The sequence below is a fragment of the Apostichopus japonicus genome, chromosome 10 (assembly GCF_037975245.1).
Source record: "Apostichopus japonicus isolate 1M-3 chromosome 10, ASM3797524v1, whole genome shotgun sequence".
Lineage (NCBI taxonomy): Eukaryota > Metazoa > Echinodermata > Holothuroidea > Aspidochirotida > Stichopodidae > Apostichopus > Apostichopus japonicus.
This window is the reverse complement of record NC_092570.1, coordinates 7,871,791-7,888,540: the sequence shown is the minus strand read 5'-3', so window position 1 is coordinate 7,888,540 and position 16,750 is coordinate 7,871,791. Positions and strand designations below refer to the sequence as shown.

The following is a 16,750-nucleotide window of genomic DNA, read 5'->3' as shown; positions in this document are numbered from 1 at the left end:
GAGATGGACACAGCAGATGTCTTGCTGTGATTGGTTGCCGAGGGCAACTAACATGATACTGAGGCTAACTGAAAGTGTATGCTCTGATTACTACAGTGATTCTTCTTGCCACTGTGTGTTAGGTTAGTTCCTGCATCATTGACAGAGGGAGGGATTACAGAGAGAGATTACAGAGAGAGTGGTTGGAATGACTTTCACAGATGTCTTCTCTAGATCATACGATAATCACTGCACAAACTTTCAGTCAGTAAAAGGTTTAAATTCTTGCAGCTGTTCTAAATTCCACCCTCATATTTTGTCGATATATTTGTCCCTTTTGTCAAATATCATGAATATATGTATCGTTGTGTGTCATTTAAATATTGCTATGTCACTATGCACCTATACATCATGAACAGGACGCAGAGCTATGGTGATATATTGCAACATAAAGCCTGAACATAAACAAACGTGTGTTAATATTTGTTTTAGCATCTAATCATGTTAAAATTGACATTCCTATGTTTAAGCTTATTATGAATATGTTAAAAAAAGAAAAAAAACTGGCATATTGTAATTAGGTCCCAGGTCAGCGATGTGGTTAAGTCAGTCTATAGCTAGATATTCTAGATGCAGTATAATAAATTCCTTTCATTTTCAATTTTGTAATATGCACTTTAATAGTTATATTACTGAAGTGTGTGAATTGAGCATTGTCAAACAGTTCTTTGTGTGGAATGGATTTCTACAGATCTCAGATCACTGTCACAATCATGTAGTAGCTAAGACATCACAAATCATATCAACTTGCCAAGAGCTTAACAACTTTCTTTCTTTTAGTAGAAGACAAAACTTTACCCTATTTCCTGATCTGGTGGCCCGAGAGATTGTTGTATGCTAACTTGGTGAATAGGTTCTTCCATTGTCTTTCCAAAGCTTTCATTTTAATTGTTCAAAGTGAGTTTCAATACCTACACAGATCAGTAAACAATAAAGACACGTTTTGCCAAAATAAAAAATTAATCTTTGTGAAAAGTGAAAGTGGACAGTAAACATTAACACATCATGATCAATTGTCCTGTTCCATGTTGGTGTGTTCTGTTTATATGTTGAATAGTCACATTATTTGTTTATTTGTGGTTATTTGTTTCTTAATTTGTTTCAGTAAACAATATAGACCTGTTTCAACCAATAGAAAGTTAATCTTTGTGAAAAGTGGATAGTAAACATTATTAAACATTGCATGATCAAATTTTGTCTTGTTTCATGTTGATATCTTCTATTTACATATTGAATATTCATATTTATTTCTTCTGGTTATTTGTTTGTTTATTTATTTATTTGTTTATATATTCAATCATAATGAACACTTTTCTAATTGAAGAAAAATACATTAAAGGCCTCCATTTTTATTTATTTTTTTGAACAGGTTTATAAGTGCAATTAAATTATTATGGATGTAGGCTATTCATATCATTTGAGCAAATAACTAAAGGATACTAACATGTTACAAAGCCTTATACTAGTGTAAAATATTCTACTGTGGATACTGATTTACATAATATATACTGCATTAGTTAATACGATGTGAAAACTAGTTATCCGTGCCACATGCAATGTTTCCTTTAAATGCTATTCATCAAATTACGTCATAAGACAAATTATTTTTAAAAAGTCAGTTTTATTGCATTGAAGTTTATAACCTATTTAAAATTAAATATTGAATAACAAGTAAGAATATAAGAAGGCAAATAAAGGTTGTAAAATGGAAAGAAAAAAATAACCTGTCACGGCGATTCAAAGACTTTCAGACCATCGTGGAAAAGCAAAATGTGAGCTTGAAAAGAAACAAGAGTCAATAAAGGCTCTTTCACCTCAAAGAAGATAAAAAACACCAAAAACGTAATCAAGATATATTCCCAAATCCACTGAAAGACGAACACATCCAGCTGTTTATAAGTTTGTTTACAATAAACAGACTCGCTCCAGCTCCGCAAACAAAAACACCAACGGAGTTTCTCTCTCTGCTTGAATAATAATTAATTTATCCAGGATTTTTTAACCAGCGAATCGTGAGATTATAAATTTCCACAGGATTTCAAATTATTTCCCAGAAAATAAAACAAGGCTTCCAGTTCCAACGAATAGAATCCATCTTATCCATATATATATACATAGATACTACTGAGAGTGTGAATACTGCTGCATGGCAAAAACCGGCACACCTTCTCAACATAAATTCCCCTTCCAATATATGAGTAATGCATCCATCCAGACTTCCACACACAGCAGACTGTATATACTGATAGGATGAATAGGAACACAAGACACACAAGGGTAGCCTTTGTGTTACCAAATATCTACAGAGGATACTAAACACCCCTCCAGGGGGAAAAAGAAAAATGAGACTAAAAACTAGGGAGTTCCAGAAGCTGATGATAAGTGATATATAGCACTAGTTACAAGTCCACATCTGCCTACACAGGTAATTGCATACAAGCACATAAAAAATATATATTGCAATGTACCACCACACTGAAAACCATCACTCCACAGTACTTATCACACACACTATTGCTGTGTGTGTGTGTGTGCGCTAGGATCGCTAATGAACTAAGCACTTGCACAGATGCATTTGTCACTGTACACAGAACGTATGCAGCCAGCCCCTGTTTATTATATCCACATCTCATTTAGGATTCTACCCGTGTAGTAGACAAGCTGATACATTATTAATGTACCAGTGACTGATAGTCGATAACACTGAGCTTAGAGATCTGCACTTTTTCACCGTGTATGTTTTAACCGTTTTACTTTGATATTAGTAAATGGAAGAAAATAAAAGGGCAAATAAAAAAATTGTAACAGGTCAATAGGTGGAAAAGTACAAATTGGTAGAAGATAGGTAGGAGAATACATTATGGCATGATATGAATTTGTGATCTTGAGGTTGCTAGAGACGCGGCTAATTAAAAAGAGTCTGGTCTTTGATTGGTTGGGAGAGGGAGAGAGCAAAGAGATGGGAAGGGGTGAAAGCCATCACTTTAAAATTGATTGCAACGTTACAAACGGTTTCGTAGGTGAAGTTTCTCCGACAGTAATTAGAATATATCAATACATTTTGGAGGTTACAAACAAATATTGATCATTACCAGACAAATCAAGTTTCGGGATAATTAAGTGACATGAATGATACGATAATATCAATAACATATCCAAGGCAAGATATGGTACCGCATCCACTGTATTATAACAATAAATATTAAAAGCTACAGTACTTCATATAGAATGTTATGTTTCTGTACTAATACAAGGCCAAATGGCAATAAAACAAGGTGTGAAATTAATTGAATAAAAAAAATTGGAGAGGAAACCTTTTGTCTGTGATATACCGTATAGGTATTAGATATAACATGTTAATATTAATAACAAACATAGGAAAGTAACATGAAATTAGGTAAGCCTTAGTACAACGATATTTTAGTTTCCTTCCATAAAATGTTGAAACTGGAATCCATTCAATTATACGGGATAGAAGGAAATGTTATCAAAAGGATTTGTATACACTGTAGCAATGTTTATATTTTAGTGTACATGTCATAGTCACATGGCAACATAATTTTTTTTCAGAATAATTGACCTGCTATGCATTTGTTTTTAAAAGATGGTTTCTAATTACAAGATTGTTTGCTATAAGCCATTCTTGAACAAGAAAATAAAAAGTTTTGATCTTTCAATCTAGCGAATAATTTACACTGTATTCAGAACTGCCTATGGAACAGGGCAACTATAGAGGGCGCTATTTAAGAATATTCAGATTGCACAAAAAAAAAAAAATTGCTGAAAATTTGCAGAAAAGAGACTACAAGAATGCAGAGAGCCTTTATACCTTATAACTGGGTACATACATATGCTTAAGTTAAATTTCTTTAAAGGAAATGTCTTTGATCTATTAGCACAGTTGTTTTCTACACAAAGACTCTTATGCTTTCTTACTGTTATTTCCTGTCAAATCAAAAGGAGTTTAACCCCTTGTCGACCTTGCGAGAGGTCCTGGGGGGTGGGGGGATAATAACATTGTTTTTATAGAATAGACACTTTTTTATTCTTCTATGTTCAGTGTTATTTCCTGTTTTCAGATGGCAAAGATTTTATACCATATTCATAGTTCCTTCCGATTTTTGAAGCAAATATGTGACTTAACGAAATAAGATAACGGTATTTTGTATGTGACCTTGAAATGTAAATACCCTTTCTTCATTAATATCAAAGAGATTTCATCCAATATAACCAATTAAACTAAATTTTCAACATATTCCTATATGCTGATTTCTCACATTTCTAAACTTTGGCTTCCTCCAAACAATTGGGATTGGACATAACTAAAAATGTAAAGTCTTGTTAAGATGACAAATTACAATGTTTAACATCAATGTTACTCCTGTTATTTCACCTCTTTTAACAAAAAACTTCTTCAACATGTCAAACAAACTTGAATCAATGATGCATTTAGTCAGTCTGGCCTATAATTTGAAAAAAATGAAAGGGATAAAAACAAATATCTCCCACCCCCCCCCCATTTGTTTATCCAAGCTGCCTCTCAGATAATGCTCCATACTAGACCCATCTGAGATAAAAAAATACTTCATGGTGACATTCATACATACTGTACACTTGACAGTCAACATCTTTCACCTCGCTTTCTGATCTATGTACAACCTAAGATGAAGTGAGTCATCCTACAGATCTGAAATCTGTCCAAAACAACAATGATAAGAGCACATCCAAATATGGCTATCACATATGTCACAAAGTTAAGTGCTACCCTCCTATATAAACTGATTTATGATCAAGTAAACTGTGGTGCATAACTCCCATTTCTGCTTTGATAGAGCTAGCTATCAATGTTCTGTTTTTCTTAAACCCACATAATCCAGCATAGATTACCTAGATACATGTCGTAATTTCGGTCAAGCCAGTTGAGTTTGTGCCTTCGTCTTAGATCCTTGTTGTTCTGTTTCTCCTCCATGAACACATTCCATTTTTTTATCTCCGAAGGAAACTTCTAGTAAAATGAAAGTTACAGAAGCAACCAAGTTTAAAGGGTGTGAAGACTCGCGCAAAAAGAAACGTCTAATGCCGGTAATCTGACCTAGTTTCGAATGAGTTGTAACAGAAGTGTTAGACACCACCAACGATCCCAGAAAATACACACACAGCTTGCTACCGTCGGTAATTAGACACTAGTGTACAGTCAGTACATACAGCTGCGGTCAATACCCACAGCACAGTGTACAAACGATACAGCGATGGACATCTCAGGTCAAGCTTAAGATGACAAGGTATCACGTTCCATTACTGTCTGCATTTTGTAGCCACAAGAACAAAACGTCACTTGCAAGCAACAGAAAGTTAACTTTTTCAGATGGCCGCACGCGGTTTGGGGCGAGTCTGCAATGCCGTTAAGCCTTGAGCGGAGTTTTTTTGCCTAGAGGGAGACGTAAGGCTGGAAATTACACAACCCAGTTTCCTTGATGTTTTGAGTCTTTTTGTCATTCAGATCACATAACTGCTACTGAATTATTCAAGACTTTGTCATAATAAAGGGTTTCTCTCTGAAAGGAAACTTGCGCAGGTGCGTATGATCAAAATTACCCGTTGTACAGGGATACCAAATCTATTGACAAGGTTAAAGGGATGTAATGGCTTTGGAGGAAAAAAATAAACTTTTCTTATGTCTATTTTTGTTTCTTCATGTGTTTGTGAGGTTTAAATCTCTCTAATTAAAACACTGCAACTATGAATACAATTAAAATCTCACCAAGTGCTTAACATTGCTAAACTAAAAAACTTTGGGAATCTTGATAGATTACACTTACAATATATTCTGCAATCGTTACTATCGTTTAACGAAATTTTAAATATTTGTGATATGGAAAGATGCACCCTTAGAGAGTTTTGGAAACATTTTAATTTAAACATAATTTTAGAAACCTCCCAAGGTGCTATGTAAAAAATTCAAATACTAATGTAGTCATTGGTATCATAGTGTCCCTTTAAACATGCAGAATGGATGGAGGGGGGGGGGGGGGAGAAAGACTGCTCCATTAGACGTAGAACACATACATGTCTGTCATGACAAATAATTCATGTTACTCATGAACACAGCTGAAACATCAAGATTTTACCAACCTCCAAACTGAATAGAGCCGCTCGTCCACAGCTCAAGGGATGATTTATGAAGGAATAAGAAACCCGCACTATTCTGATTGGAAGGTCTCTAATGCCAGACATACCATCTTACCAAAATATTAAGCATCAAAACAGTTAAATTAGCCTACGTTGGACAATAAAACCGAGAAAACAAAATAAAAAAACATTCCTAACCTTTTAGTTAGAGCACCTATACTTTCAGCTGTATGAGCAGTGTGGAATCCACCAGCTATGATACCCTATACATATAAAAGTCATCTTCAAATGAAGTGGACTGTTTTAATACATAAAGCACAACACCTCATCAAATGTTAGGTCATAATTTTGACTTGCAACATCCAAATTCAATACAGTTACTACATATTAACCTAAACAAAATTTATCTGATTAAAATTTTGACAACTACAAACATCAAAAAGAGTATTTAATATTCAAATATTAATATATCAAATATTCGGGCCGTCAATTTAATATTTGGTTAATCAGGGAATTTTAATTTGATTAATAATAAAAGCAACACTCCCTTGAACTTGAAAATTGCTTTTTACAACACCATAACACTGGGGCTTTGTGGTTTTATTTCCCTTTCATTCTACACACAGAATTTGAATGTCTGAGGACAAGTTTTATGAAAACCAATTACATATACTCTGCACGACATGACAGAAAAAAAAAGTTGGAAATGTTTCTCATTACCTGTAAGTGGGCTCCTGCAGACAGAACAAATTGACTCTCCAGAGTTTCACACATTAATCACATGACGTCATGACTTGAGCAAGTCTGTTACTATGGTGATATTACATCAGTGATGTACTGTGACAGCCCAACCAAACTATCTGCACATAATTTAAGAGTGAAATGCTGCTACATGCTGAGAGAAATTTGCAATACGTGCTTAGAGACAGGAAACATCCAACGATTGCAATGGAATGAAAGGGTACTTGGTAACATCAGAGGGATTGGGGAGGGGAGGGAGGGGAGGGGGAGGGGAGGAGGGAGGGGAAGGGGAAGTGTGTGTGTTGTTCACCAGCCACCAGACATCACTGATCAAAGTTATTTCTTTTTTGCCACATTTTACAATTGAAAGAAGTATGTGAAAAACATTTTGCAAAAGTGGCCAGACTATCTAATTTGTGATATCAGCTGGTTATAACCGTGCTAACCACCAATTCTGCATTGCCTTTATCCTGATTGGCATAGTGCAATATATGTATAATTCTGATAATACTAAATATGATCACACAATTTTTGCAATATTACTCATAAAGTTCATGTTGCTATGGTAATGGTTAACCTTGATTTTCTAGAGTACTACTAGTAACTAATTTCACCATTTTTCAGCCAAGATTTTCATTCCACCTGAGAGAATAAATTCCCATTTTCATTTCAAAATAACTTCTTTTATGAAAATGACTTGTAAAGGTATTGCAATTCAGACAGCCTGCAGCATATCAATAAAAGTTACATTCCTGTCATGACTTTCATAATACAACCACCATTCATTCTGCTACTGTACTCAAATTGTTTTCTTTTATTAAACCAAAATTTCAGAACAGAGTAAAAAAGAAGAAAAAAGGCTGACTTTCCCTGGGGGAGAGTCACAGGCACCTCTATTCCACTTAATCTAAACTTTTGCACCCATAACAAAAGTCATCTATTTAAAATCTGAATTTCAAAACAGATAACGAAATGATAACACAGGATAAAGGCAAGGGGGCCATGTGATTGGCAAGTATGGGAGAGAACAGGGTCGTGGGAGAGTTGATAAGCCTGTTGTGTAAATACGCTCATTTCAAAACATTCAAACAGTTTCCCTAGATACAGGAGGGTAGCCATATCAAAGATGGCAACCAACAGGCAAAAGGAAATAATTTACAAGGCAAAAGGAAATGTACAGCTCTAGATTAGATAAGTGTTCCATGGTCTCAAATATGGAGTCTGTATGTACAATCATGGTAAAGATTTAAGTTCGACCACTATTCTACATGCAAATTTATACTATTATAGTGAACAATGCCTTAAAGGCAATGAAGACTCGCCCAAAACCGCGTGTGACCATCTGAAAAAGTTTACTTTCTGTTGCTTGCAAGTGACGTTTTAATCATGTCGCTACAAAATGCAGACAGTAATGAAACGTGATACCTTGTTATCTTTAGCTGGACCTGAGATGTCCATCGCTGTATCGTTTGTATACTGTGCTATGGGTATTGACCGCAGCTGTATGTACTGACTGTACACTAGTGTCTAATTACCGACAGTAGCAAGCTGTGTGTGTATTTTCTGGGATCGATGGTGGTGTCTAACACTTCTGTTACACCTCATTCGAAACTAGGTCAGATTACCGGCATTAGACGTTTCTTTTTGCGCGAGTCTTCACACCCTTTAAAGCACACTTTATTTATTTTTTATGATTTTTTTTTATGATTTTTTTTTTATGTAAAAGGTCTTCATTTCTTCCAAACATTGCCAGCATTATAAGATTGCAGTTAAACAGTTAATCAAGGTAAGGCACAGTTCCTAGGGTTTGTTTCCACAAAATGGTGAAGGTTAAGCGAGAGAGTCATTACTTAAAATTGATTCTATCGCAAACGTGTCATCACCCAGGATTAATGTTTCTCATTAATATTTCAGTCACATGAAAAAAGAAATGTAACTTTTAACCCTATGTTTACGATGTTAAATTTCAAACAAGACCGACCAATTTGACTCAGTCTAGCTATTAAGTGAGAGCTAAATTGTAATTTGATTACTAGGATGACTGGAGGCAGAGTTGAAAGTCTCGATATGTCATCGTTCCGAGAAGGAATAAAATAGAAACTTTTGAGTGCTACTGATGTTTTCTATAGCTGTTCCAGTATTAAAGTACTTTATTTATTTTAAAAATATGTTAAATCTCTGGAAAATGCTCCATTTAGGCTAAGTTGATGACAACCTTGGCTCCCCCAATGCAGTGCCCTTAATGTTAATGTTAATCCACTCTTTTATTAATTCTAATATAATCAATCAAAACATGTTCTTTTTTAACTTTATATAAACACTAGTGTTTACACGGGTCCAAAAATCGGGAACCGGGTACCCGAGGGCCGTTACCCGTCGGGTATCCGGGTACCCGGAAAAAATGTGTTTACCCTTGTGTATCACGATTTTCAAGAAATTACATATAAGATGCTGTAATAAATGCATTATATTCTCTACTGACAATGTTTTCATGTTCAAATACGTAGGTGTAAGATAAGGTATTAAACCTCCCTCAATAATTTTTATTTGCTTGTTTCTTTCATTAACTTGTTAATAAATTAATTATTTAATTATAATTAGCATTACTACTAACATCGCACTGCCGCCGCTGCTTATGCTAGCTCGTGCACGCCTATTGGATCAAACCATATAAATATCCAATTTAGCTCTTAAACAGTTTTTAATACTACTACTATCTACTATACAGGCCCAGGGTTCGCATTAGCCGCGAGATTGCGCGATTCGCGCAATTTGATCGCATTTGGAATAAACGATTAGTAAAAAGCCACTTGCGATTACTATTTTTTAGTTATCCCGTCTATAATCCATAAACATCGCGTAAAATTCCTTGTCAGCCTTTCCTTCTTTGAAATAAACGAATGAATAAAAAATAATTTCTTCCACATGGTAGCCTAACACCACACTAAGTCAATGAGAAATCTAGCTAAGCCTAACCATCTATTTATTTGCTGGAGTTGTGACGCAGTTATAAGACATCCATGGAATACTTTCGTTATTGCTGTTACGTTCGACCACGGGTTGCCTAACACCACACTAAGTCAATGGGGGTAGTCTAGCCTAGCCATCTGTTTATTAGCTGAAATTGTGACGCAGTTATAAGATATCTATGGAAAGCTTTCGTTATTGCTGTTATCTTCGAACACATGGTAGCCTAACAACACACTACGTCAATGGGAAATCAGCCTAACCATCGGTTTGCAATTTTTTTTTAAACAATCACACTGCGTATGATTCGGGTAATAAATTAGGAACCGGGTAGTATCGCGTCGAGCTCGTTATTGCTGTTATCTTCGACCACATTGTAGCCTAACACCACACTAAGTCAATGGGAAATCTGCCTAACCGTCGGTTTGTCAATTTTTTTTTTTTTTTAAATCACACTTTGCTTAGGATTCGGGTAATAAATTAGGAACCGGGTAGTATCACGTCGGGCGGGTACCCGGGTACCCGGATAACCCGTGCAAACACTAATAAACACAGGAGCAAAGTTGGATGACAGTCAGCATAATTTGTCCTTGGCAAATTTGTAATGCATTGTAAATATGTTACTTATTAATATTTATGTGTAAAAGTAAGTTTGCCTGACATTTCGATCCTAGCAGGATCTTCTTCAGGGGCTAAATGACAAGTGATTTATTTATATTTACTTATTTTCTTTTTTTTCTGGATGGTGATGATGATGTTGATGATTATGATGATAATCTACAAAATATCAAAATCTAGTTTTGTGCGTCAGGTCAGCATTTGAAGTAAGAGATCTCCAGAAATAAAATGAAAACTTGATAAAAACAAGCCTTACCGTATAGACGAGATAAGGGTGGTACAAAGGATAGAAAGTAAAAATACTGAATTACTGTTTATGGCCTTCAATACTGTTAATTCAATAGGTTTACAATTTAATATATCTCATTTCCTCCTTTAACACTACTGTAACAAGCAATCTGAAAAAAAGTACCACTTTTCTTTAATTTACTTTCTTTTCTCGCATTTTAAAGTACATACAACCTGCACAAGGTTGCAAAATTATTCTTATTAATGTCACACTCTTGCAAATTTTGTTACGTAAATTCATTCCCAAAAATGATTATCTAAGTATTCCTTGAGGTAAAAAACTTTCAGAGGCAGCACTGTATTCAACAGCCAAGGTCAAGTTATGACATCATCAAAAATGGAAGGCAGTTGAGAGATTTTTTCCAAAGGCAGCAAAATAGAGGGCAGTATGCAACAATGTTAACATTGGAAGAAAAAGCCCATCCAGGGTTCACTTATCATTAGTTTTCATCACTAAAATGTCCTTGTATTTAATGCAAGTTGTAAATGATTTTCACCAGAACACAGTGATCTTCTCTCCCATAAGTAGGCCTAGATAGACAGATTTTTATCCAAAATAAGCCAACCAATAAACCAAGCAAAAAGGGGTCAGCTGGGCAAGTAAACAAAAGTAACAATGTAAAATTCTATCACAGCAACCCTGCCATTCCTTCAGTTTGAAAAAAAATTGCCATAACTTGTCTATACAAATTCCTCACATTCTTTTAAAATATATCCTATTTTCCACCTTTGCAGCAAAGGCTGAATAAATATGAATCATAAGAGATAATCATTGGCAAGCCAGCAATACTTATTATGTTCAATTGCAGAGCCTATTGGTGTGTGAAACTGCGAAGAACAAAATATTACATCCTACACAGCCCTGGCTACAGAATGCTGCAGCCCCCTCAGCCTGCCACTTTAGACACAGTGCCTAACCTGGTTCCCATAGAGGGCAGCAAAGTAGAAAGCATATAACTGAAAATCTCACCATCCAAGGATTGATTCAGAAAGGATTGATTAACCTATTATCATATCCCTCACTGGCAGGAAGCTATTTAAGACACACCAAAGCCAATAAAGGAAATCAGTGCTAATGGAACGCGGATATCAGTTTGAAAGTATAGGATTTACACTGCAATAGTATGGCAAAGTCAGTTCAATAGTTAACTATGATAATCCAGCCACAGAATGAAATATTTATATGTTGGATGTTTATATATCCCTGGCTGTATTGTTTATTAATGTAATTAATATTTAGTTTTTGTTTCAAACACTTCAGTGATATATACCTTTCTATGCATACATGTATTATAGCAGGAACAATAACTGTTACAAGTACATGTTAGTCAATAGCACAACCATTCAACCGTTTAAATACAGTATCTATTTCAATGAGAGTAGATTTATAGTCCTTGGAAACAGAATGGGTGGGGCGTAACTTCATAAATGTCAGAATCTCATGAAATAACTACATTTCTTGGAAGTAAAGAAATGTTGTAATGTAACATTAGTTATTTGGCTCTCAATGAGCTTTATAGTTCGTACATAATATATGGCATTATTTTTACATTTAACCCTTATAATAAGTGTTAATCCTTTCCTACAAAGTGACACCTGACAAGCATAAAAAATGGAAAAAGATGAGAGCTAAGCAAAGCTATCCTGATATTTTCCAAGGCATTCATAATGTTATAAAGCTACCAAACTACTTTGTTTTGGGATAACAGTATTGAACTCATATTAGATGCAAAGGGTCCGAAATGGATATAACGCAATTAACACCCATGCAGAAATGTCTTCAATGGATATAGCTTTCTTTCAAATATTCTTTCACATTTTATTTCAACCGTGCAGCATAAACACTTCATATAATTTACGGATGTGTGCACAGACAGATGAAGTGTACAGACTCGGCATAAAGCCTCAGTTGAAGTACTTTTTATTACCGCTTGCATACATAGAAAAATATATATGATTCTGAAACATCAAGAGCGTACTTATCATAAAGGCAAAGAAGTGAATTTGGAAGTCACTCACTATATATGGGAGAAACAAAACTCAAAAGTCTATGAAAATTTATATCATAACAGGTCAATGCAGTAGATCGGAGGTTCCCTAACTGGGGTGCATGAACCCCCAGGGGGTGCGTGAGTCCATCCTGAAAGTCAAAACTAGTGTACTTTTTGTTGACATAAAATCTTATAATATATCATGTAATTTAGTAAGGTACAAAAGTCGTACCTAGCGTCAAACTCTTTTCACGTTCCATACGCATATGTTGCCAAAAGTAGTACCGTACCATGAATTTGATAAATAACTGAATTATGAACAGACACAGGCCGCATGACTTTGTTGAAGTTGGTGTACGCATGACAGTACATCCTGAAGATAAAGAGCTGAGAGAGTAACTGAAAGGTTGGCCAAAGTAATTATTATTATTTGGAATTTCCAGAAGACCTCCATTTTGCCCGACACAAAGCAAAGTTAGCATAAATTCATGCTTGAAAATCAGAGTATAATAATGACTCAGATTGTGTCTCGAAAAGTTGGAGGTTTCGTGGACAACTCTGACATCCACAGGGTGCGCGTGGGGGGATAAAGTTAGGGAAACCTTGCAGCAGATACATATTGTACAAATCCTCATCTCGTTGAGACTAAGATTTTTTTTTTCTTCAGATACTGCAAATGCAAAGCAGTTTTGTAACACAGGGACCATAGTACTTTATAAGAGACACAATATCAGAAACTTTTAATCAAAATACAAAAAAAAACTGCAACACAAAATTTGAACACTGAATCATTCCCTGATTTCTTAATTTTCATTTTCTCTCCATTTGTTCACCTGACGAACAATCCTAACACTACACTGTCATATAAGAAGTATTAACTGTTGAATTCAACTATACTGGGATTCTGGGACACTGACAAGGAAATGATAGTTCCAGAAATATTGAATGAAGTATTTACATTGTAATAGACTCTATTGAAACCCTTACCTAATTGTAAAATACAATACCCAGGTACTGGCAGTTAGCATGTCAACGATTAAACTACGGTATAGCAGCATTACTGACCTCGAAAGTTAAAATCTACACAGAGATTAGACTGTACAGTATTTACATAGACATGTGTAATGTCACTGGTACAATGTATTAACACTTAAAAACAGTATAGACTGTAGAAAATACCTTCACAAACATAACTTTTACCCAACATGGAACATAAAAAAATTGGAACTTGGTGAAACTTTAGTGAGAGAATGAAAGTAACATGCTGACATAGGTTTTTGTTATGTTGGAAAAGTCTGAACAAACCATGTCATACTCAGATATATAAGTGGGAAGGAAGCTCCTCAATCGATTAATCTAAGATGTGTATGTGATAATATTCAAACAAGTGTAGTAACATATATGTGGCCCAAAACCTATCATAAAAGCAACGAAAGGCCAAAAAAACAGGAAGGAAGCAGGAGGAAAAACCCACCGCAAATAATTCATTTTGGGTAATAAGTGAAAGGACTACAACAAATACATGGCAAAGAACAGTAACGGCATGCGCAATAACGGGTGGGACAGGACGGGAAAACTAGCATTAGCATTTCGTGGAAATGCTACCCGTACCAGAGTATGCGATACAAAACAGAACAAAAGCCACTCTCAAAAACCTTTACCAGATCAAAAAAGGTTCCTTATCGAGCTGTACACGAAATATGACCACTTGTTCTTTCTTCTGGTCCTGATTAATACAGCTTTGAGAGAATTGGAAAAAACATATAAAGGAGTACAAAACCAATGTTCTAGACACTTTGGATGGTAGAATGAGAAGTAAGGCATTGGCCAGAGGGGTGCCGAAATAGAGGGCACATAGTGCTGAGGTTGTGAGGAGACAGGTAAGCAAGGATCCAAGTAATACTACCATTTGGTTACTTCTGCAGCTGATTTAAATCACAAAATATATATTGTATCTTAGCTACATCATTAATGTAACGCTGTCTATTTTTATTTGCATTTGCCACTTGTTGAAATTTCTGCCCTATTTCACAAATATACTGGTGTAATATTGGTGGACTTAAAAAATAAATTATTTAAGTATTGCACCTTAATTTTTGCTTGAATGGTTCAGTATCATATACCGAGTTGACTACAATGAATGAATCAATTCAACTCCTGCAGATACACTGCGGCTTCAAGATTACACACACACCGCACATGGACTTGGATGATCCTGTGGAGGTCTGAACTCTCTCGTTAACAACCATGTAGGACTACATCAGAGGTAAAGCAATTGATGTCAGTCCTCCCATTGGCCCACTTAAATACTCTTAATGAAATTACTTAAGTTTATCCGAAAATTACTGCTGAGATTTTCAAATTGGCCATCTGAATAAAATGTTGTAATGATAACTGATCCCAGGATGATGTGTTAAACCCTGGATGGGTTTTTCTGCCTATGTTAATTTTGTTGTATACACTGCAGCTACAAGACAACAAACCACATACTGTAGGGACTTAGAAGATCCTGTAGGGCTCTGAACTCTGTAATTAACAACCATGTACATCCGATCAAGGTTAACCAATTGACGACAGTCCTCCCATTGGTCGACTTAAATACTCTAAATGAAATGACTAATTTTATCCGAAAATATCTGTTGAGATTTTCAAAATATCCACCAGCTTAAACAGTACATAATATACCCCAGAGACATGTACTGTATGTTTTTATCAATGGGCTTGATCCTTTTTCTAGATCTTAAAACATTACATACGCAATATTAAGGGCTTTTCATAGATTGTTAATTTTTCCTCCAAATTGGCACACACCCCCTTCACATTAGCAAACACTTTTAAATTCACTCCTCAAAATACAGACATTTTTGTCCCACAAAATATTCAAATATAAAGACGTGCAAAGGTAAAGCAAACAAACATTCATCAAAAGTTTCCAATTGTTTTCCTGAAAATCAGGTATTATCTTTCTTTCTTACTCTCCTTTTTCTTCTTTCTTAAGAATTTTTGACATTCTTGGATTTTTAAAAGTTTTCTTATGAATTAAAATGATTATTATCATAGCCAATTAGAAAGAACAACTTTGCATTCCCTGTCATTGACTCTCTCTCCACCTCTCTCTCTCTCTTACAGGAAAGACGTGCCAATTCCCCGACAGTCTGAGTTACACTGATAACTATAAAGTATCTCTTTTTTCCATGTGACTGCACTAAGTAAAAACAAAAACCCAAGGAAAGGAAGTTATCATACCACAATAGCCAAATGAAGGTACTTGATATGTAAATATAGGCACACTGCAACAGTCAGTATACAATGAAGCTATTCAGGTTATGTACGTAGTACAATCCTTCCTGAAAGGAAGTAGTACTGAAGCGCAATGTAGAAACGCCTTCAAAAACCAATAGTGCACACAGCTAGATTTACAAGCATGTTTAAGTAATATGCAACGACTTTCTCCACAAATCTCACACTTTGTAAGTGTAGGAACATCATGTACTTTCATTTCCGCCAGGTCGGATACACAGCAAACATCTTAAAAAGTTTTTTTTTCCTCAAATCTAGGGCAATGTTTTTTGAGCCGAATCAAAACACCGACTTTAGAAATTTTGATGTAAGTTCCTAGGAAATGAAGGGTGCTGTGGAGTGGATACAGGGAAAGGGTGTCCTGAGCTAATTGTACAATAATCAGGAAACAACATTTATCGCAAGCCATAAAACAGATTGTGACATTTTAGATTCAAAATTGGTCCAATTTAATAATTGATACAAGAACAAAACATGAGCAAAACTAAAATACAATCCACACACTCCAGTTCTACTGAGCATGAGAAATGTTTACCTTGTGAACCATCGAATGATTGACCATGTATTTTGCAGTGCAAAATGCTATAGGCGCAAAATGGGCAGATGGCTAGATACAAGTACAACGATGCATCTATGGTCCTTTTTGTACACAGGAACCACAGCGTTTTATAAGAGAC

General features: G+C 35.3%; 1 protein-coding gene across 30 annotated transcripts in view; it reads right to left on the bottom strand.

Moving 5' to 3' along the window:
* LOC139975204 (dedicator of cytokinesis protein 11-like) overlaps positions 1-16,750 on the bottom strand; it is a 152,726-nt gene that overhangs the window by 97,655 nt on the left and 38,321 nt on the right. For 14 of the 30 annotated variants that reach the window (XM_071982902.1, XM_071982912.1, XM_071982908.1 and 11 more), the window contains exon 1: positions 1,764-2,569. The exons of 4 other annotated variants lie outside the window; for them this stretch is intronic. The gene's annotated coding sequence lies outside the window, so the exon portion shown is untranslated. Of the gene's footprint in view, positions 1-1,763; positions 2,570-16,750 lie in introns of those variants that run through there. 12 more of the 30 variants (XM_071982923.1, XM_071982903.1, XM_071982925.1 and 9 more) reach the window with 2 other exon arrangements.